At 42.1% G+C, this 21146-nt stretch overlaps 1 protein-coding gene across 3 annotated transcripts in view; it reads left to right on the top strand.

Moving 5' to 3' along the window:
• The first annotated feature begins 10128 nt into the window (after positions 1-10128).
• SOX6 (SRY-box transcription factor 6) overlaps positions 10129-21146 on the top strand; it is a 378055-nt gene continuing 367037 nt past the window's right edge. Inside the window, exons 1-2 of one of the 3 annotated variants that reach the window (XM_054200768.1) lie at positions 11675-11928; positions 12286-12509. The gene's annotated coding sequence lies outside the window, so the exon portion shown is untranslated. Of the gene's footprint in view, positions 10687-11674; positions 11929-12285; positions 12510-21146 lie in introns of those variants that run through there. The other 2 variants (XM_054200766.1, XM_054200763.1) reach the window with 2 other exon arrangements.

Here is a 21146-nt window from a genome sequence, read left to right as displayed (position 1 = left end):
CTTGTTTCATGTCTCAGTTTGAAAGGTCTTGCATATTCTAGTCTGTGTTGCAACTCGGTAAATTTAAACAAAATATACTATGTAATTATTGATCACTGTGTAAAATGTGTTGAAAATGTACATTTTTTTTCTCATTAGGATCTGTTCAGTATTTTCTTTAATGTATAAACTATCGGATTGGGTATTGTATCATACATATGCAATAAGAAAACAAGAGCATATGTTCATACTGTCCTATAACAGTAAAAATAAATTAATTTTATACTACAACAATACAATTATTATTTTTTTTTAAACCACTGCCTTTATTTTGGTTAGCTTTTCTGTTCTAACAATCAAGTCATTAATGTCAGCTGAGTGTGTCTGGCAATGATTTATTTAAGGTAGCATTCATAACACACAGTAGCTGCATTATACAGGAAAAATAAATCTATTCATGTTACATTTCCTACCTTTAAAGCTTTTTTTATATTGTATTATGGTCCCGGATTTGTAGCATTTGACTTTTTGCTTCTTGCACACACAAAAGGAACATTCATGATTTAAAACTATTTCATGTTTTATATTTCTTAAACAGGAATAAATCTTTTTTTACATATTTTGCCAAACCTGCCTCATTGGGAAAAGATACTTTTTTTCAGTTAGAGTCTGAATGTTTCTGTAGCTTTCGTCTTTCTTCAGTGTTTTTCAAGTCAAAGTCTGCTTAACTAGTTTCTCCAGCTTGGTTATAGTTTTAAAATTATTTAGAATTCTCCTGTTTGGTTAATTAAATAACAATTGAAGGGTGCTGTTGCTTATTCCTGCTCTTCAATGTTTACTTCTAGAACTTCTTAAAAGAATTGTTACACGGACCTCAGCATCACTGCATGTAAAATTAATTGAAATGACATATTGTGGTAGTTTCTATGACAACCATAGCATGATGCCGATGCTCTCAAAAATTTATAAACTACAATTTCAACTATGCTAATACCACTGAGTAAACATTTTTTACTTAATATTCTTATTAGAATTAAGCTTTCAATACTTCATTTAAAAAAAAAAGAGAAAAAGGTGTATGTCAGTATTTTTCGTTTGTTTGATGGTGACTTTTTTTGTAAAGGAGTTCTGATTTTTATGAGAACATTTTTAAAATTTAACTCTGCTACGTAATGTTGATGAAGAGCTTATTCAATCAAAACAAAGAAAATGTATATCATGTCACCAACTTTTAAATACGACATTCCAAAATAACTCTTACAGTGTAATCCATTGCAATTGATTTACAAATAGTCTTGTTTTGCTAGTGAAATGTTTACAGCCAATTTATTCCTATTTCTATTGTCCTAGGTGCTAAACCTCAAATGCTTGTGACATGGGAGTACTGATTCACTGGTGTGACTTACATAAATAAAGTTACAAGCATAAGCGTCTGCGTGACCAGGCACAGAATTACAAACCCCCTAAAAATATCTACTTATACTGCTGCTTTCTTTTATTCTATATGTTAAAATGCTTTGCCTGGTAACTTGATTATTTTTTTCCATATTAAATACATACCTTCAGTATAATCACACTATTCCATCAATCTACAGGCTTTTAAAAGTTAGCTGATTTTAACAGTTTGACAGGTAACTCTATTACTCAGGCAACACTCACATTGGAATCAATGAATGTTTTACTTCAGTAAAAAATTTAGGACCAATGTAAGATGCCTTATTCAAGTTACTTCATAATTATATAGATTGCAATGACTTAAAAAATAGTGAGTTTTCCTCTCAAAACATAGGTATTTTATTCAGTCTAACTTGCACTTATTAAGAAAGTGTGGTTTATATTCAAAATGCGTGATTCTCTTGTGTAAGACTTATTGATCATTGATTCAAATAGGAAATAAAACACCTTGATCTTTCAGTCATTTGTCTTAGGAAGATTCCAAAGCAGTCAAATCACATTTACTTTACTTCAGTCTTAAATTTGATATTATGTTGGAAAAACATTTCATATAATTGAATGTTCAAATATGTTGAGATCATGTCGCATTTTAGTTTTTAACAGTCTGAATACTTTCAGCAGTTTCTACCCAGTGTTCCTGGTTTAGTAGGCTATATTTAAACATGTTTTGAAAGATTTATACAGTGATTTGCTTCTTAGTCAACTTTGGTGCAAGAAGTTACTACTGCGTATTTTGGTTAGAAAATGTAAAGTGTTCTAAGAGGTGATCAAAGGGAGAAGACAGACATACTCCCCATGCAATATGCCATGATATTTATAAGCTCCAGGCAAAATGGGACAATCCGAAACAACTTTGTACCCCAAAATTTTTTTGTAGATATTTTCACCTTTGTTCTTGGTATTTTCTAAACAGCTTATCCTTTTCAGCATCATAATTTTGATCCTCTTAATAAGAAGCATGCACTTTACATGCACAGGACTTGAGCTTCTGGGTGAAACAATTGACGATGACACAAGCCTACGAGATTAGGCCATATTATCACAAACCCACAGGAACATCTTAAAACCAATGCAATTTTAAATGCACAGTGGTAGTAATATAAAATACAAAATCACTGGTCTATCTCGAGGCTTCCTTTTATTTTTGTTCATGTGTATATATATGTGGCTTAGTGGCGATGCATTTATTTGCAATGTGGCCAGTCCTCAGGTGAAAGACAGCTTTGTATATTTTTTCTAGCCTTCAGGGTTTTTTGGTTTTTTACATAGCGTCTCGTTTGTAGCATGGTAGTTAGGTCAAGAACTTTAAAAATTGTGCTTTGTTGTTGGGATTATGGTTTGGTTGTTTTGTGTGGGGGTTTTTTTTGGGGGGGTGTGTGTTATGAAACAAAAATAAACTGATGGAATAAATACAATGTTATAATATAAAGTCTGTATGTATTCTGGTGAATTCCAGCATGTGCTGTCAGAATGGGACATTGCCAGTGAAAAAAGAAAAGCACCGTGGTGTGCTGATAAACCCTCGCAATGGTTCATAGGGGTTTGCAGTAATCATGTTTAGCAAAGGTTTTTCTGTGATGGAGATTCTAGGGAAAAATATTCAGGAACTTTCACGTTTATATCACTGACCTACGGTTTACCCTGGGCTATAATATAAAACAGGACTACTGCAGGCTATAAGGGGGTCTTCTAGCATGTGGCCCCTCCTCAAATGTGGAGCAGCTCCTCAAATGTGCGTGCGGGTGTAGATAAGTCAGTATATCTTTCCGTCCTTCCTCATTCACAAGATGTGCTCAGTTATTCCCAGATGAAGCTGGGAATATTGGTATAATACATGAGACCACACAGGTGTATGCTTAAGGAAGAGATGGCATAGTATGACAGTGATGATTGCTGTAAGCGTTTCTTGCTTGGCTTTTAGTGGCTTCTGAAAAAGTACATTTAAAATAATTGTTAATCTTGAACTGCTTTTTTTTATATGTTAACTGTGTTTTATGGTCATCCTATTAAGAGATGGGAGTAGAAAAATTATTAAAATGACAAGTAGGCAAATCCAGCTGTTAGGTGAAATACCCAGAATAAGAGCAGCATTTCAGTGGAAATGCTTGCACCCTCCATAGTCACGCTACTGTTTTTCTTCTTTACTCTCTACCTGCAAAGTATCAGGTATTCAGTCTTACTGTGATTTCCAATCACAGCTGAATGTAATTGCCTTTTTTTTTTTTTTTTTTTTTAAGCTTGTTACTAGCATTCTCATGATTCATTTGCAGAGCTGCCAGTGCAACTTGTAGCCAAGAGTTTGGTGACTTCAACTTTGCCGGTGAAGTTTAGTGCTTTTCTGGGTGCCAGGATGCCCTGATGTGACGAATGCTTTCCGGTGGCTGGGGGAGAGCATCAATCCCACCAGCAGCTAAAAGTCCCACGAGAGGACCCCTTCCTGGTTTAAGGCTTTTCGTGGGAGTAGGGCTGAGAGCTGCATTTATGATGATATACATTTATTGTGATGCATTGTGCCCCTATATAACAGGATCATTCTCCTAAAGCTGATCCACTCCTATAGCTTTCTTGTGCCTGGAGAGTGCCTAAGAAACTCACCGTGCAAAGTCTTGCCCACAACTTTTAACAGTGTCACCCCAGGTACTGTTACTGGGTCATAACAGCCTGTCTTTTTTTCTTTTTTGCATTCCCCTTCCATTCAAAAAAAAATAAATCCAGTGTAGATTATAAACTATAAACCCAGCCTTTGACTTGAAATCACCTAAAAGACTTGAGAAGGAAAATCCTGGGCTGTGTAGCTGGCCTGATTTTGGCCGGGGAAGGAGGAGGAAAGAAGATGGGCAGAGGAGTCAGAAGTGCTCCCTGGCACACGCTGCCAGAGGAAACTGCCTTCGGGCAGAGCGGTCGGAGGCGTTTTGCGGAGCCGGTGCCGGCGGGAGGAGAGGGGCCGGGGTGCGCCTTCCTCACCCCCCCGAGTCCCGCTGGGGGAAGGGCAGGGTGCGCTCAGCGCTTGCGGGAAAGGCGGAGGAAGAAGAGGGACTCGGGTTAAGGAAAACACTGTCGTTGGCTTTTTTTCTTTGTGTATTCCCATCTCCCTAAATTCGCCTTAAGTGCTGCCCTTCCTTCCCTCGAGCGGGAGTGTGCGTGTGCTCGCTCGGAGCCCGCCGGGGCGGGGGGAGGCGGCCGGGCGGCGCTCCCGCGGCGGAGCCACCGACCCCGCGCCCGCCGGCAGCGGGTTCTTCGATGACTTTCGCGCTGCCGCTAACGCTGTTTGTTTTGCTTTGCGAAGTGTTAATCCGAGAGCTCCTTGGCAGGCGGCTGCTCTCGCTGCTTTATTTGCACTCGCCTCACGGTGGCGTTTTAAGCACATAAACAAAGCCCAAGTGAGCGGGGAGGCAAGTGTGTTTTCTAGTTTACCTTTATTAGAATAACAGTTCCGTTAATGTTTTGGATAAATCAAAACTGTCTATTAAAGCGGTTCAAGTATAGAAGATGCGTGATGCTCTACGTCAGTGGAAGATGTTTTAATCTTCCCAGCCGCACAAAGGCCGGCTGAATAAGAGCGAGAGTCTGATCAGCGAGGTCTCACCTGGGGTTGTTTTTTTCCCCTCCTTGTCTCTCTCCTCCCCCAGCCTCCCCAGGAGAAGTTTACAAAGAACGTGATTGAAAGTGTAAAGCGGCAGATGCCGACGTTAAACTCCAGTTTGATTTGAGTATAACGATCTGAGACACAGCCCTGAGCCGCCGCCCTCATGTTAATACAGAAGCATGCCCCTGGGACCTGAGTTACCCGGAGAGAATAAACACAATATAGAGTCATCTTACCTCCGAGCCGAGAGAGCAACGTTAGAGGTAGGAGAGGGAAAAGTGTGGCTCTCCTCCATCCTACCTCGGCCGGTCTGTCGCAGGGCTCCGGCAGCGCTGCCGCCGACTGCCCAGCTGGGATCCGCTCCCCAGCGTGCTCCCCCCGCCCCCCGGCAGGCAGTCCCCAAACTCAGCCCAGCACAAATCCAGAAGTCAGGGGCAGCGTTTCGAGTCAATCCGTGCCGGCGCAAATTCCCCATGGCTTCTCTCCGCCAGAGCGTGGAACAAAATTGCCGGTTACCCTGAGTTTTTGTCAGGCTTTATTGGCAATCTAGGAGCAGGTAAGGCGGCTGCTGGCTGCCAGCGATTCCCGTTGCACTTGCAGAGAGCAGCAGAAGCCGGTGGAAGTGGGAGTGTGGTCTGCTCTTCATTAGGGAGGGGGGAACGGACCCTGGAGGTGATGCAGCGAAACACTTCTACTTCCTTGCATTGTGTTTGTTACAGATCACGGGCGCTCTCCTTTTATAACATTCACTCCAAGCATTTTCAAACCCAACCGGAATAAGTTCCGATCCTCCCCTTTAGTTTACATTGGGGTTGTCAAAGGATTAAATAAATGAAACTTTATTTGACCGTGGAGTTTACAGACCCTGGGATCCCTGCGCGCTCTGGCCTTATTCTAATTCTATAGCGGTAATTACCCTTCGTTTCTTTAAGTGCAATAGATTTATTGCCTTAGAGACTATGCACAGTTTGATTGAATTATTCATTTTTTTTCTTTGGTGTAGACTGCATCTGGGGACTGATGTGACGTGTAGATTTTTTTTTTCAGGAACAAAGGGAATGTGGAAATGAAAGAGAGAGGGAGAGAGAGGCTGGCAGATGTGATGAGATGCGGTGAAGGTGTATCCAGCTTGGCACTCCCACTCCTCTCTTCTCCTCTCATTGCAGCCCTGGGTGACTCTCAGGCTAACACAAACAGCTTTTCTTCCGCAGCCTGCCCTCTGTCACTGTAAGTACAACAGCCTTCTCTTATCAGCATGCAAATTCCAGCCACTCACTACCTTAGCCTGGTGTTTGCACTTTAGATTTACAGAGGGGACCTTTAAAATGAACTTTCCGAGACAGGAAGGGGTTTTCATGTCAAACTTGCTGTTATTTTCTTTGTAAAACTTTATGTGGTTTTTCCACTTCCCCCCCCCCTTTTTTTTTTTGGACCGGGGGGGTGGAGTGGGGAGACTGTTGCTGCGGCTTTTTGCTTCACTATCAAGATGATGCACAGTTTCAAATGAAATTAAAATCCGCTTGATCCTCTTTCCGCCAGGACAATACATTGTGTTGGCAGATGACGCTGTAAGGAATTCAGAGTTTTTGTTTTCAGTCAGATCTTTAGCTTTGGGCGTTATAAGATGCAAACGTCCCCTAAATTTTGAGGAGATCGCCAGAGGTTCTTTTTCTAGGGGAACTCGTATCAGATGATGGGTTTGCTTATGAAGAAACGTGCCATAATATGCTTCTATCTAGTCTAACAAAACTTTCTCCCAATCATATGATCAGGCTTTAACTTCTTTTCCTTTAGCTTTCTCTCAGATGCTCTTGATTATTTTGCAAAAGTTTCTCTGAACATCTTTAACAAGCCTATAAAAAGTCTTCATTGTCGGAGAGGTTCAGCAGAGGGAATTTATAAATATGTCTGTTAATTGTCCGGCATTAATTGGGGAGAGGAGTTTAGAATTGGGTGAGTGACTTTTAAGGTAGAATTTCTTGCCCTTTGAATCAAAACTTCTGAGGCTGTTCCACCAACTCTACAAGAGTTGTAGGTTTGCTCATCATGTTAAAGATGCGGTATGTAAAACAACACATAGACAGGTTGCTTCGCTTGTTGAATATTGCCTTACTTTAACGTATTTAATGAGGGAGACGGCGCAAAATGCAATGCCAGCTGTGAACAGGTAAGTGCCCCGACGTGAACTGAGCGCCTCCGATCCCTTCCCTCCGCAAGGACCCACAGCAGTTCAGCATCCCTCCTCAACATCTGCCTGCGCTGCCTGCCCTGCTCTGCCTGGTTTTAGCCTTAATGAAGCAAAAGCGAGGGGAGCAATTTAAAACGCGGTCTCTAAACGTATGGCAACGCTAAAAGTAAAAGCGTTTTCTTGTTTCTCGGCACGTGTATACGTATCTACACGGCGGGTGTTCACGTATGCAAACAAAGAGGGAACCACAATTATTCCTGTGCAGCGCACATACTCGCACATTTGCATACAATGCCCAAGGAGTCCTCTTTTTCTACCGCGGAGAAGTTGTAGCTCCCTGGCACTGTGCGTTGCATCTGTAACTTAATTGATCACACAGGGGAAGCAACAAGCTGGAGAGTATTACTTGCGCTCCGCCTGGGAATGTGGACGCATCTCTGCGGTGTCCTGTCCCAGCCGAGTGTCATTCTCCGCAAAGGATTTTCGGGAGTGCAGCGAGATGCTCCCCCGATTTGGAGCTAGGTGGGCGGTTAGATTTATCTGATGCCTTAATTATCTCTTGTCCCATTACCGGCTTGTACTTAATAAGGAGGACGCTACATTTGAGGAGTGGTGGTTTGTGTTTTTTTCCTGTTTGTTTCTTGAAAGAAAAAACCCCACAAACTTCCAGTAACAAACTGATGGGGTTGCAAACTCGGGCAGGATAGTTCGTCCCTGTATTCTGATTACATCTCGTTTCTTACAGAGCTCATTTTAGCGCGCCAAAGCTACTAGTTATGCAAAAAATCAAGGTGTTTCCTTTATTTGCAGCAGGTTTAAATGTGTTACAAGGAAAGTGTTAGTGACCAATCATTCATATAATTTAAGACTAAAAAGGACATAACAATGTCTGGAAAGGCAGCTATTTCCTGATATTAAATCCACAGCCCAGATAACTGCAGCAAGGTGAATACTTTGAATTAGCTGAGCGCAGGTGAATACAAACTCAGTATTTACAATCTTACAATTTACCCCCTGTCTCCGAGTTTCAGTTTTTCAGTATCTTTTCTTAAAATTGAAAGAATGCATGGAAATTAGCTACTATGCCCGCAGCCAGCTAATTTGGTGATAAAGCTTTACTAGATAATTTTAAAGTTCTGTTTCAAGGTGTTTGCTGCTTGCCGAGTAGGACTTGATTGCTCCTTTTATCGTAGTGGAATTGCCAAAAATACTGTATAAAATAGGTCCGCTATTCCAAGAGGTTCTGACTTAAAACTCATTTTCCCTGGACTCGACTCGAGAGGGACGATAGTACCTCGGATAGCAAGGTATAGGATGCAACGTGCACGACGCTAGTAGTGTGTTGAGTTTTACAGCTTGTTAACAAAATGAAATAGAGCCAGATCAGATCAGTCCTGTGCCATCACGTTAATGCCCAATTTTCATCACGTCCTTATGAAGCAAGGTTCATTCGCAGTGGGGCTGAATATGCTTCTGGATCTAACCTATTCCGCAAATTTCTACTTGAGAGAGGAGGAAAGCGAAATCAGGCTTTCTCCTCGTCTTTTTGGCCTCTATAAGTTATGAAGCTATTTTAAAATTAAAAAGTTTCTCTGTTACTAACTGTTCCAGGCGCCTTCTGGAAAATGGGGAGAAAGTGCCAAAAATACAGAGATGAATCAACAACTTCTCTCTCTCTCTCTCATTTTGTGGGCTTGAGGTTGCTTTCCGCACTCCCATCTTAACAACAGTTTAGCCTAGGTGTGAATAATATCAAAAGAGGGAGACGTTAGCTTTGCAGCGCTGTTTGCCCACCTGATCTGCGGGCCCCTGACAGTTTGAAAGACTCTTTTATGTTTACCTTCGGCATGTAAAAATACAGCAGAGAGACTTTCTTGGGTTTTGCAGCACTCTGTGCCACTAGTTGATTTTTCTCCTCAGTTCCTTATAGTTTTCCCTTCTTTCTCTCAGATTTCCCCCCCCCCCAATTAGCACTTCCAAGGGAGCGTGAGTTCCTAAATTGGTATTCAAGCTGATAGTCGAGTCCCTATCTGTTGCTTTTTGGTAGGCAGAGAGAGAGATATTTATATATTGTCGCTGCTAAAATCTCTCGTCGTCGCCACGAGAATCCCAACTTCAGCTCGACTCCGTCCTAAATCAGTTTTTTCTTCTCCGGTCATACCTGTCTCTCCCTTTTAACTGTGCTCACGTTTTACCTTTCTGTTGAACGCATCACTAAACAGTTTGTGGACTCTGAGTGCCTTCTCCTTCCTCCTCTCCCCTTCCTCTCCCCCGGGTCCCTGTAGCCGGACTCCCATCTCTAGTGTAATTCATACTTTACGTTTCATCTGGTTTTTACCCCGACCGGGCTGTGGGATCGGGCTCCTCAGAGCCCCATTTATCAACTGTCAGTAAGCGCTTGCTGAGTGCTTTCTTTCTCGTCCCCGCTTCCCCACCAGTCCTTCCCATGTCCTGCAGATCGTCTCTCTCCCGCTTTTTTTTTTTTTCCTCTCCCTCCTTGACGTCTTTTTTTTTTTTTTGATTTGCGAGCGGGAGCCCGGTAGGACTTTTTTGGCGTGTGCCTCCCCACGCACTCCCCGGGAAGCGCCGTGCCGGGCGGGGGAGGGCCGGCGTGTGACACGCCGCTCCCCCCGCGCAGCCCCGGCCCCGCGAACCGGCTCTCCCGGGACCCCCCCCCCCGCTCCCCCTCCTCCTTTTCCGGCCCCCGCCCGCCCTCGGCTCCCCGCCCTCGCACCCCCTCCCCGGTAACTTTCTAGTACCTTTCCTCACCACTCCGGGCAATCAGTGGTCATTAGAGGAGAGAGGTTTAAGGTTTCATTTGTCTAATAGCAATGTGAGTGGTGATAGCTTCTCGGGGATGCGGCTGGCAGCCTGGGGTGATTTCACTTTCTGTTTTGTGCTCACTTTCTCCGCAGTTGTTGCTTTCCCCGCTCGCTCGCTCTCAGTCTCCCTCTCTCTCTCTCTTCCCCTCTCCCTCTCTCTCTCTGTGTTGTCTCATCTTGCCTGTGCTGTCTGGGCGGGGGAGCCCTGCCTCCTTTTGCCTTCCTCAGATCAATGCCCTGGCCACTCACTTTCTGATGTTGCACGACGGGAAATGCTTTGAATACTTACGACATGGCCGCTCACATTGATTGCCAAGATTGACAGCAGTAACCATCGCCTTCACTTGTTTCAGGAGGGAAAAAAAAATAATAATAATGAACCTGATTGTAACCAAATCTCCAGGCAACCCATCCGCAAACTTCTAACGATCGGGATCCTGCACATCCATGGCCCGGAGAAACACCAGCAGACTCTAGTTCATTTATTTTATTTTACTGAATTACCACCTATTTATTCCTCTTTCTCTCTCCCCTTTCACCTCCTTCCCTCTTTTTTTTTTTTTTTTTTTTTTTAATGAAAATTACCGAAGCGCGTTGCAAAAAAAAAAAAAAAGGAGGCTCTCCCAGTGCTTTGTGCCACACTGGATCCCGAGGAGGTAACCAGGAAAAAAAAGCCCTATTGTGTTGTATACCTGTTGTTTGCTGTGGTGTGTAGTGCTGCGTGGCTTGGTGGTGGTGGTGGTGGTTTAATGGGTTTTCGCTGGATTTATGTCGCTTTGCAGGAGAGAATCCGGTTCCCCCTGCGCTGTCTTTAATGGGTTGTTAGTTGCAATTGAGTGAAGCAGCAGCGTCCGGAGGTAGATCTGTTGTTTAGCTTTTAACATTGCTGAATTCACCCCTTCCCCCTGCCTCCCCATGCACGATTATTTACTTTTATACCACGAGGGTGTTGTGTTGGTTTTTTTTTTTTTTCTTCGTAGAGAAAAGTAGTTATAGTCTCGTCCCCATGCGAGTTTCCGGGGCTGTTTGAATCCCGAGGTTTCCGAGATGTTAAGGGACCCCAGTACCTTCAAATCACAACACTTTCTCATCCTTCCCGTGTAGAGTTTATTTTAAAATGTAGTGACAGATCAGCGTTGTATTTTAAGATCACCCACGGCAGGCGAACACATGGTGCTGGGAAGATACTGTACGTAAGGAACTAACACGAGAGGGAGAGAGAGAGAGAGAGAGAGGAAAAATAAAATCCGAAATAAATCTTTGAGAGCAGAGCGCTGCTGTCATTACTCCGAAGTGCTCGCGTGGGTTTCTCTTCACGGATAACCCCAAAAGACACGGGATGGAGAAAGACGAAGGGAGTTTAGTGGTGCTTTTAAATTCTCCGTTAAGTTTGAGGTGGGTAACTGCTTTGAAGTTCGCCACAAATGAGTGCTATCCTCGGAGCATGGAATAATACAAAGCTACTGGAGTGGAGGTGGTAATGTCGGTTTTGGCCACACCGGGGCACTGTCCCGAGGATTTGCAGTTCTGTGGCGGCGCCTTATCTCTCCGAGCAGAGGGTTTGGATAAAGTTATACCGAAAACTTTAAAATTGATATCGCACCCTAATTTGTGATACACAGGGAGGGGGGAAGAAAGCAGTCCATCATCAGAGAGCTCTGTTTACACCCGGGGAAGGGGAGATGTGTGCCGCTTTGTGGCAACGTTCGACTTGGGATTTCTTGCTGCCTTAGCTCTTTGCCGGAGGTCATGCAAATCGACCTTAAAAGAATGCATAAGCCATAAATTAAAATAAACCCTTAGCCAGAGGCTGATCCATAAGTAGACAATACCTAACCTGGACAAAACGGCTTCCTTTGCGAGCTGAAAAAAAGACTAGTGCCTAAACTAAATGCAAAGTAAGTTTTCAGGAAGTATTTCATTTACTATTATTATTACTACTATTCTTTTAAAATAAAATAGTGGCAGTTGCAAAAGCTAGCGCAGCTGTTTACAGACGGTGCTGTAGGATACGAGTAAGGCAAGGTGTGTCTGGTGGAGAGCTTGTTCTTTTCCTGGCTTTCACTACCTTCGAAGCTGTTTGTTTTTTGATCGGGGATAAGAAGCCTCTTTAACCGTATAAGCAATTTAATGTTTTATCTCGGATAATGCTGAAGAGTTTATGAACAAATCTGGGTTGCCTGCAAATGTCACATGCGCGCACACAAGCTGTGTCTGTATATAATAGTCTCGGGGCTTGTTTTTTTTTCCCGCAGTTTTTGACAATTGTTCCATTCATGATCCTGAAAGGAATCATCAGTGGGAGCTAATGAGTGTGCCTCTGCGGCTTGCCCTGCTCCGGGGAGGAGCGGGCACCGGCGCTGCCGCCGAGCCCGCTCGTGTAATGCATGCACGCGTGTACCGGCGGCGGGGTCGCCCCTGCGTGAGCGCGGCCGTGTGTAGATACGTGAGAGAGAACATATAGGCGTGATGTGAGCAGGTACTTTCCACGCGTGCATTAATAATTGAGCTGCCAGAGAGTCGCTCCTCTGCCGGGAGAGCTTCCCAGCTGCCTTTCCGAGTCGTGTCGAGCAGCATCGAGCAGTTAACCCGCTTTGCAGCAGGGGCTGTGTGCTTTAGCAGAGCAGGGCCTTGAGGTCAATCAGAGGCACTGATCATATCGATTTGATTGCTGTCTTTGCTTTCTGCGGGCCGTTTCACGGTGGGGTTGGGTGTTTTGTTTCTTTTCTTTTTTTTTTTTTTTTTTTAAGGACGGGAAGGAGTGAAAGTGGCAACGTGAAAAGACAATTAGTGTTGTGTCTGAGTGGCGGGGGTGGGGGGGCTGCAGGGAAAGTCAGCCTGGTGGGAGCCTGGGGACGACAGATTACTTCTGTCCTAGGGGTGTTTCCCAAAAACATAGACGGTGAAACTTTCTGTGATAAAGTAATATATCTTCGCCTGCTGTTTGTAGATAAGGTATATGTTTATTAAGCTAATTTAAATAGCCTTCGGCACACGAGCGGCACTTTGTTCCTACTGTTTTCTTTTGCCCTCATTTTAACATTTTTGGTATTTCCAGCTTCAGTGCTGATCGTGAAGGCAGAAGAACAGTTTTATCCAGTTCCCAAACAGGGTTTCAGGTCCAAAAATTAACGAATTTCCCTTTCTGTATTCGTGTAATGGAGTAATTTTGAAACCTGTTTTGAGACTTCGACTTGACTTGACTTGTTTTATTGACGTGCTTGTGCCCACTCATTTAATTAAGCCATTATACCATAAAGTAAATAATGAGAATGAATGTGAGATATGTGCATGTAGTCTGCCATTATATACAAATATTTCCCTGGAAAAGACGCTTAAAAAAACTTTTTTCAGCACACCGTGATTCTTTGGCAAGATCTTATTGCAGGTTTTTGTTTTGAGCCAGGATATTTTGCGTGTTTCCGTGCTCACAACGTTATATGCACACTACACTCAGAATATAAACAGCAAGCGTACCTAGCAGCTCATTCTAGTAAAACTAAGAAATAATCTATTTATAGTGAGTACATTTAAAAGAAAATAATGAGGTCATTTGGAGTATGCTGCAGTTTGAAGTAGCTCAACACCTGGCAGAAACTACATACGCGTTTTCTTCAGACTCTGCGCTATCCATAACTTTTCCTTATAATACATTCTTGTGTTAAGTGAGAAAGGCTGTTTGTAAAACAATCCCCTGGCTGGTTCCAGTGTTGGGTGAAGCTGATCCTGTAATGGCATTTTGTTTTGAACAGTTGCTGTAGTTGAAGTTCCCTCATAAGGTAAGGTGGCACTGGGTCTGAAAGGAGGTCCAAATGCCACATTTATAATTAGACTGCCAATTCAGCACATTGTATCTATTGCTATACAGGGATATACTGCTGTGTCTGGTCTCTCAATAGACTGTATTCAGAATTAGCCAATTCAACTGCTTAAACTTTGGAGTCAAATTTAGAATAGGCAATGAGAGAAGGAAAGAAAGAAAACAATAATGCTTTCTTTTTTCCTCAGCTAGCTATTAAAAGCCAAAGAATATACGGAAACCAAACCAGGCACTGCACTTGGAATCAATGCACCAAGCGCAGCCCGGCCAACCTCGCCTGCAAAACCACTCCGAAGCGCACTTCTCCGGGGGGAGGGGAAGGTGAGCCCTGGGCACCGCTCCCAGCCCCGCTCTCCAGGCCGCTTCCCTGCCCGCCGACGGACTCCCGCGGCCGGGGGAGGGGGCGCGGGGCCCGGGGCCCCGGCGGCGCACTCGCTGTCGCCGGCTGGGGCGGTCGGGGGCCACCGGGCCGGCCCCCGCAGCCACTCGCAGCGTGCCAGCGGCAGCTCCCTCCCGGGGGGGGTGGTGGTGGTGGGGCTGGCCCTCCGCGCCCCGCGGAGCCGTGTGGACTGTCGGAAGGGCTCCCACCCCCGTGGCGGGCGGGGGCAGCCGCAGCCCCGCGGGGAAGGAGCTGCCGCCGCCGGGGGACCCCGCGCCTCCCAGGGCCGCCGGGCCGCGGGGTCGGGCTGCTGGCGTCTCCCCGCGCTGTCCCCGGATTTACGGTTCCTGGCTCCTTTTCTCCTGTCACACTTTTTGTTTCGCTCACTCTGATTTCTCCGGCCTCCTCCCCTAGAACTTTAATTCATTCAGCGATGAGAATGTAAGAGGCCCTTTGGTCTGCAGGCTCGCATCCTCTGCTAAATGCATTATTTTCTCTCTCTTCTTTGCAGTTCAGTACTCTGCTTCAGTAGTGCTGGGAGACTTTGCTGGGCTGCTTCAAAGCTCACGTAGTTCCCTTTTCTGCTAGATCGTAGGGTGCAAACGAGTGCCATGTGTACAACACGTAGCATAAAGGGAGTGAGACAGATGGCTGTCTCTCCCTGCACATTGCTGATTCTCTGCTGAACTTAGGTATCTCTGCGTCATTTTTTTCTTCCTACATTTACACACTGGTGAAAGTGAGAAGAGAAACAAAGTGGAGCCCATCAGTTCCCTTCATAAGGCCACTAGTGCTTGACTTGTAGAAAATAATAACTTGATGACCAAAGTTAGTTGCCTTCACTTGTCAATTTGATTTTGTTCACAAGTGGGAACTGCCAGTGCTTGTTCCCTAGCCGGTGGTTTTTAATATGTGGCCAACAACTGTTAGTGGTCACTTCCAGCTGAACTTCTTTTGCTCAATGGGGGAAAAAAAATCCCTTTGGACATGTTTTTTGCATCTTTGATTGTATTTTTAGTCAAAAATATCCATGTATGTCTGCAGTTCTTAGAGGCCTTGGAATATGTTGTGGTAATAAAGGACAGAGCTTTGCATGATAATGGCAAATCCAAATATGTTTTTTGTCAGTGGGCATTAGAAAGTTTCTTTAGTCATGACCTTATATCTGCTAAACACTGTAATCACCTTGGGAGATATCACTTCAGGAAGCATATCCATTAATCTTTTACAGTTGGTTTGATTTTCCCCTTAAAAGTGTATAGATCCCATTTAAAAGGCTTCTGTCAATTTATTTATTTATTTATTTCACAGAACAGAAATTACTTAGGAAAGAGAAGCAGTGATGCACTTTTCTTTATACCCCATACAATGGGGTGGTGTATATTTCTTTTTCTGTAGTGTGACTTTAAAGATCAGTGGTCTGGTTTGGCAGAGGTTGTGTGTAATGACTAAAGTTTTAAAAGTTATGTAAATAGGGCTGTTTGTGTATATATAAGCTATGTCAGCTGAAGTGATACAAGGACATATTTTTGAAACATTTCAGTTAATATAGTAAATCACAGAGACAGAGCTTTGAAACATTTCTGCATGATGTCAGAACCTGTGAGAGAAGTACTGCTTTATGAGGTATTCAGTAGTTCACATACAGCTTATTCGTCAAGTAGGAGCAAAACACAAAGGTGCACGTTTGTGCAAGTTTTCAAGTTTGTGCCTTAGTAAGCTGATTTCTAGGCACCTCTTTCAGTGTCTTTTTCTGTAATTTTTATTTACACCGTTTTCTATTTTTTCCTTAGATAGAACAGCAAGAATGGGAACTTTAGGGGACTTGTTACCATAACACAGAAACTGAATTTCCTTTTATTTTATACAAGCTATTCAGAATTTTTTAGACATGCGATTCTCCCACAGTATCTATTAATGTATCATTACAGGCCATGACATCATATTGTGAAAACAACAAAATATGGTATAATGCTGTCATTAGTAAGGTTGTGTACTTGGGCCAGTGTGATGTCTATATGAAATATGTGTATATTTATTAAGATGTAGTTCTGCGCAGGAGAGAGAGATCTGATAGACGTATTTGTTGGAAAGCAGCCGATTTCTACAGTGATAAAACTGGATAATTACATGTTCCCAAAGCCTTTTCAGCACAGAAGTAGGTGTTCTTTTAAAACATTATTCTGTGGCAACAACAAATATTTGTGACATCATTGTAAGAGATTTTCTGCCAATTTTTAGTTTACTGTCTTTCAGAAAGTCTAGAGTTCTTTGGCACTGGTGAAACTGCTACACATACCCATCGTATATTCAAGTATTCAGTGAAGTTTTAAATAATTCTCTTTCAATTAGTACAACAGGAACCTGAAAAATGGATTTTCTCTTAAAGAAACAAGAATCAGTACATAGACATTTCTTTCCTCTTCTTGTATATTTTAAAATACTCATATCAGTTTTATGTTTACTGTCTCCTTAAATTAAGAAGAAAGAAAACAGTATCCCAAGTTTTAAAATCATTGCTCAGAAGTTAGTTTAATCAAATATTTCTTAAGCCTTGTGAATTGGAAAGAGTAATATAAAATTAGATATATTGGTAAACTAGGTTAATCAGAGTCATTCATTTATAGTGGAGAATAAATATCTATCAGTCGATGTTTTTTTGAAGTCAGGCGAAACATTCCATCAAGTTAATGTGTTTAAGGGTATCATATCAGGCACAGACAGGTACTAGAAGTGATAAAAAACAGATAACCTGCAACAAAATGATTTACAGATGGGTCATTATCTTCTATAGAGAGGTTACACAGATCGTATTCTTTATAAAAAGAGAATGTAATTCTATAGAGCTAGGAGAATTATCTAGGTCTGAATATTTAATATTTTTTCCGAATGACTGGTAAGTTTCGTCAAAGCGAAATTTTTTAGCCTTCTTACAGGCATCATATTAATTTACGATATAGAAAAGTACTAGGTTTGTATTTTAAGAATTCTGTATGTTCATTTTACCTGTTTGATAAAGTAAAGCTTGTGAAACATTTTGCATCTTCCTCTGTGAACTTTGTTGTGCATACCTTTTTAAAATATGCACAAAAATGTTATGTGCAAATTAAAAAAAAAAAAGAGCTGGCAAGTTTGATGTTTACTGGTTTATTAGATTTCAGAACCTATTTCATATAGCAAGTGTCTAAGTTACATCTTTTCTATCGGTGGTAAGACAGGATGTCATTTAAATATTTTTTCCTTTCTTCTTGAGCTAGATAGAAAGGTGTACAGTCAATTGTTTCTCCAGTCGCTGGTAGACTGACAGAAGGCAACAGGAAACTCTAAAACCTCAGAGGTGCAGTATTGATTTGATTCCTAACTGCAAATCCTTCATATCATTGCTCCAAATATCTAACTTTACACCAATATTACCCATTCTTTTTATAGTGACACCATGCTTAGTAAAAAACTTCTAAGCACTGAGGTCAGGTGTTGAGATTGGATTCTAGTTTATTTTTTATGAATCAGATAAAGATTTCTGTGCATGAGACCGTATGTGAAGATGAGAGAACAAGAACATTTCCATATCAAAGGCAATATATCTGAGGCTGCATAGTAATTAAAATGCAGTGGTTTGGACTCTGTGCACTAGCACTTACGCAGAGCGTTGTTGGGACCTTGTGCAGCATGCAGGCGGTTGTCTCTTGCATACTTCTAGAAATATACTTATAATTTTGTACAAACATTTATGCCAGTCCACACTTTTCTGTGGATAATTTGTATTTCATCCAAACCATTCAAAGTAGAAGTTATTTTTTGAGCAACCCCCTCATTATGGCTTTTGTGCATCAACTATTTTTATTCTGGTTGTTTGTATTTCCTCTTACCAGAATGATGGCTTGTTTATAGTCATATTTTTTTGTGTTTCTCTAAGACCCCTTCCATATACCATTGAAATTTTACTACTCACTCGAAATATCTTGTATTAGAAACAAAAATGCTAATATCTTTTTAGATTTATTGTAGATGGTGTGATTTCTTACACACCATACTTTATGGCAAATTAAACGCATGTGCTGGAACATAATTCTTGTAATGAAACAATATGTATTTACTAATTCCAACTGCTACACAACATAAGGAGAAATAATACATTACTCCAAGGACCTGCTGACCTGGGAAAATTGACATAAAATACTGCAGGGCACTCCCTGTCTGGATACTCTTTTCTGGAATAAATGTGACTAATTCCTGAGTAGATCGCCCTGGTGAGGAGCTGTTCCGGGAGGGCTGCTGTTGAATTGTTTACTTCATAAACTGTATTGGTCAGTGTCCCAGTGCGGAGGAGGCAGCGAGCGCTGCAAATTTCCTCATTACTCATAGATACTCGTTTTACAGAGGCTCTATCCATTAATGCTCCAAAACTACTGAGATGAAGCTTTTAGGAAGTCTCATATTTAAACAGATGTTTGTACTGTGAAAGTATTGTATTACGGCAATCTTGCAATCTCGCTTCATTTTTCTAGTTTTACATTACAATTGGTGTATGAATACGTGAGTACTTTGAGCTTGAATATCACACTTTCAGAGATTGTTCTGCATGCTTTTTACATCTGTATTATTGTTGTGCATGGGCTTGTTAAACTGAGCTCCTGACCATTTGTGGTTAGTAAAAACCCGTGGTATTTTTGCACAAGTAGGGGGGTTAACCTCAATGTCATGGCCTAATTCCAGCTAAGATAGGATGTAGTTGCCCATCTACATTCTTCTTATAGTTTTAAGTGGCTCAGTTAATCCTCACTTCCTTTCCTAAATGCAGTAGAGTAGTGCGCTAAGGACACTCGCAGCATTTTACCTCAGAAGTACCAAATCCAGCCATTGAAGTAGTAGGTGGAACTAGATAATGAATCCCATCTTGGGAGTTTTCTGGATAAGAGGGGTGCCGTATGCCTGAATGCCTTGTTATTATTAGAATGAACATTTTGAAGGATTTAATATATATGGTATTTGAACTTTGAGCTGTTTCAGAGGAATATTTTGATATAATTTGATATTTGACAGATTCTCAGCTGGCACAAGCCAGTGTAACTCCCATTTACTTAAGTGGAAGAGTGCCAGTTTACTCTAGCCACAAGTGCATTCCTTAGGACGTGATGCAGTTCCTTCTGGATTCAATGGAAAGACCTTTCTGTGATTGTGTTGGGAGAGGGGTTGCATGTGAAGGCTCTGCTTGCACTGGATTCACGGTAGAAAATAACTTGGTTTCAGTTAGGGTGGAATCAGGTTTGTCTACGTGATGTTGCTTATGGCTTTAGGATGACATTTACAGGAATTCATCTCATGTAAACGACGTATTAGATCAACCCTCTCTCCATGTCTAATCTTTCAGTGGGACTTCTGGTATAGTACATGCAGCACGTGGGGATTCTGACTGCTGCCTTCCTGTAATGGTGGAGGCTGTGTCTGTACATTTTCTTTTTTTTCTTTCAGTCACACCTGATCTGCTGAGGGTGGATTGTCTTCCCCCATATCCTTTAATATTTTTCTTCTGCTGAGGAATTCATGTAGGCCATTGCAGTAAGAATGTACTTTATTCAACCTTTAGTGCAAGTATATGTAGATGGACACATGAAAATTTTTTATGTACAGAAGTAGATATGTTTCAATATATTTTTTAGTAGTATTTTTGTTATGGTAGTTACATGTATACGTTCTTACATTCTGCTGGCTATATCTATTTTCATTGCTTGCCCAAAAGGTCAAAGATGAATTCTAGGGAAAGCCTTTCATGCTTTCTGGTTGCCTTCCATAGGCTCTGGTTCCCATTATACCACCTGTTCTTTCCACATAGAAATTATGGTACCTGTAGTATTTCTCTTTGAAAGTAATGACGGAACCTTTTAATTTATTTCAAAACAAGTTAGATGTGATCTGATTTTTGTCTTGATTTTGTGTGTTAGAAGGTAGTCAACTGGTGTTGGGATGAGCTGTGAGGAGTAAGTTTAGAGGAGTGTAGTGAGATGGAAAAATGTGAAATAGAAGAGATAAAGACAGAAAGTATTGCCACCTAATGTTCTAGAAAAAGGAGTAAGATAAAACATTTTCATTTACGCTGAGCCATAGTACAACAGATCTTTTGTACTCTTCTTACTGGTGTTATTTATGTATTTTGATCACTGTTAGAATACCCCAAGTTACAAATTTGTCAGCATACCTGCCAGAGAAAAAAAGAATGTTCCTATGGCAGAAGTTCTGCTGAGGTTTAAAGTTCTGAGTGGGAAGTCACTTTTCTGCCTTAAGGTGGAAGAACGTGCTCATATTGGCTATTCTGGCATCTGGCTACTTAGACTTGAAGAGCAGATGCTGTTAGCCTTTCTACTTAGAAGCTATATTGTTGCTGCAGGTAAATAGATCACAGGCTCCCTTTATTCTTCAAGAATGATTTGCACAGGTTGGGGATATGTTAGCTTATGCGTTATCATGCCTTTGGGCTTCTGCACCACATGCCTGATGCTCCTGAGGGATGGTAAGTTTCAGGTAGCCCCCACTAGGTGCAACAATCCCTCTAACTTTTCACCCTTTGCTGCCTCCGTATATGAACTCATATAGACACGGTGGAGTCAGTTCAGGTGTGTCTGTATGCTCACCCACAACATTCAACCTAGACTTCAAGGGACCATGTCTACTCAGTATTCAAGCAGTTAAGTGGGCCTTTGTTCCCTGCTTTGCAGATCTTCCCTCAGCCTTTGGTGAAAGCCAAAAAAGTTTTTTCTTTCCTCGCTTGTGTACACAGCCTTTCCTTGTGATTCCTTTTTTTTCCTGTATCAGTGAAAAGTCTCCTTATTATTTTAATCTTCACAGTTGCCTCTAAACAATAATGATTCAATATGTAATGTTTATTTTAAGAATGTAACAAAAACTCTAATTAGCGATGG

Source organism: Rissa tridactyla, chromosome 4 (genome assembly GCF_028500815.1).
Source record: "Rissa tridactyla isolate bRisTri1 chromosome 4, bRisTri1.patW.cur.20221130, whole genome shotgun sequence".
Classification (NCBI taxonomy): domain Eukaryota; kingdom Metazoa; phylum Chordata; class Aves; order Charadriiformes; family Laridae; genus Rissa; species Rissa tridactyla.
The sequence above is the reverse complement of the archived record's forward strand: the minus strand, read 5'-3'. Positions and strand labels throughout refer to the sequence as shown.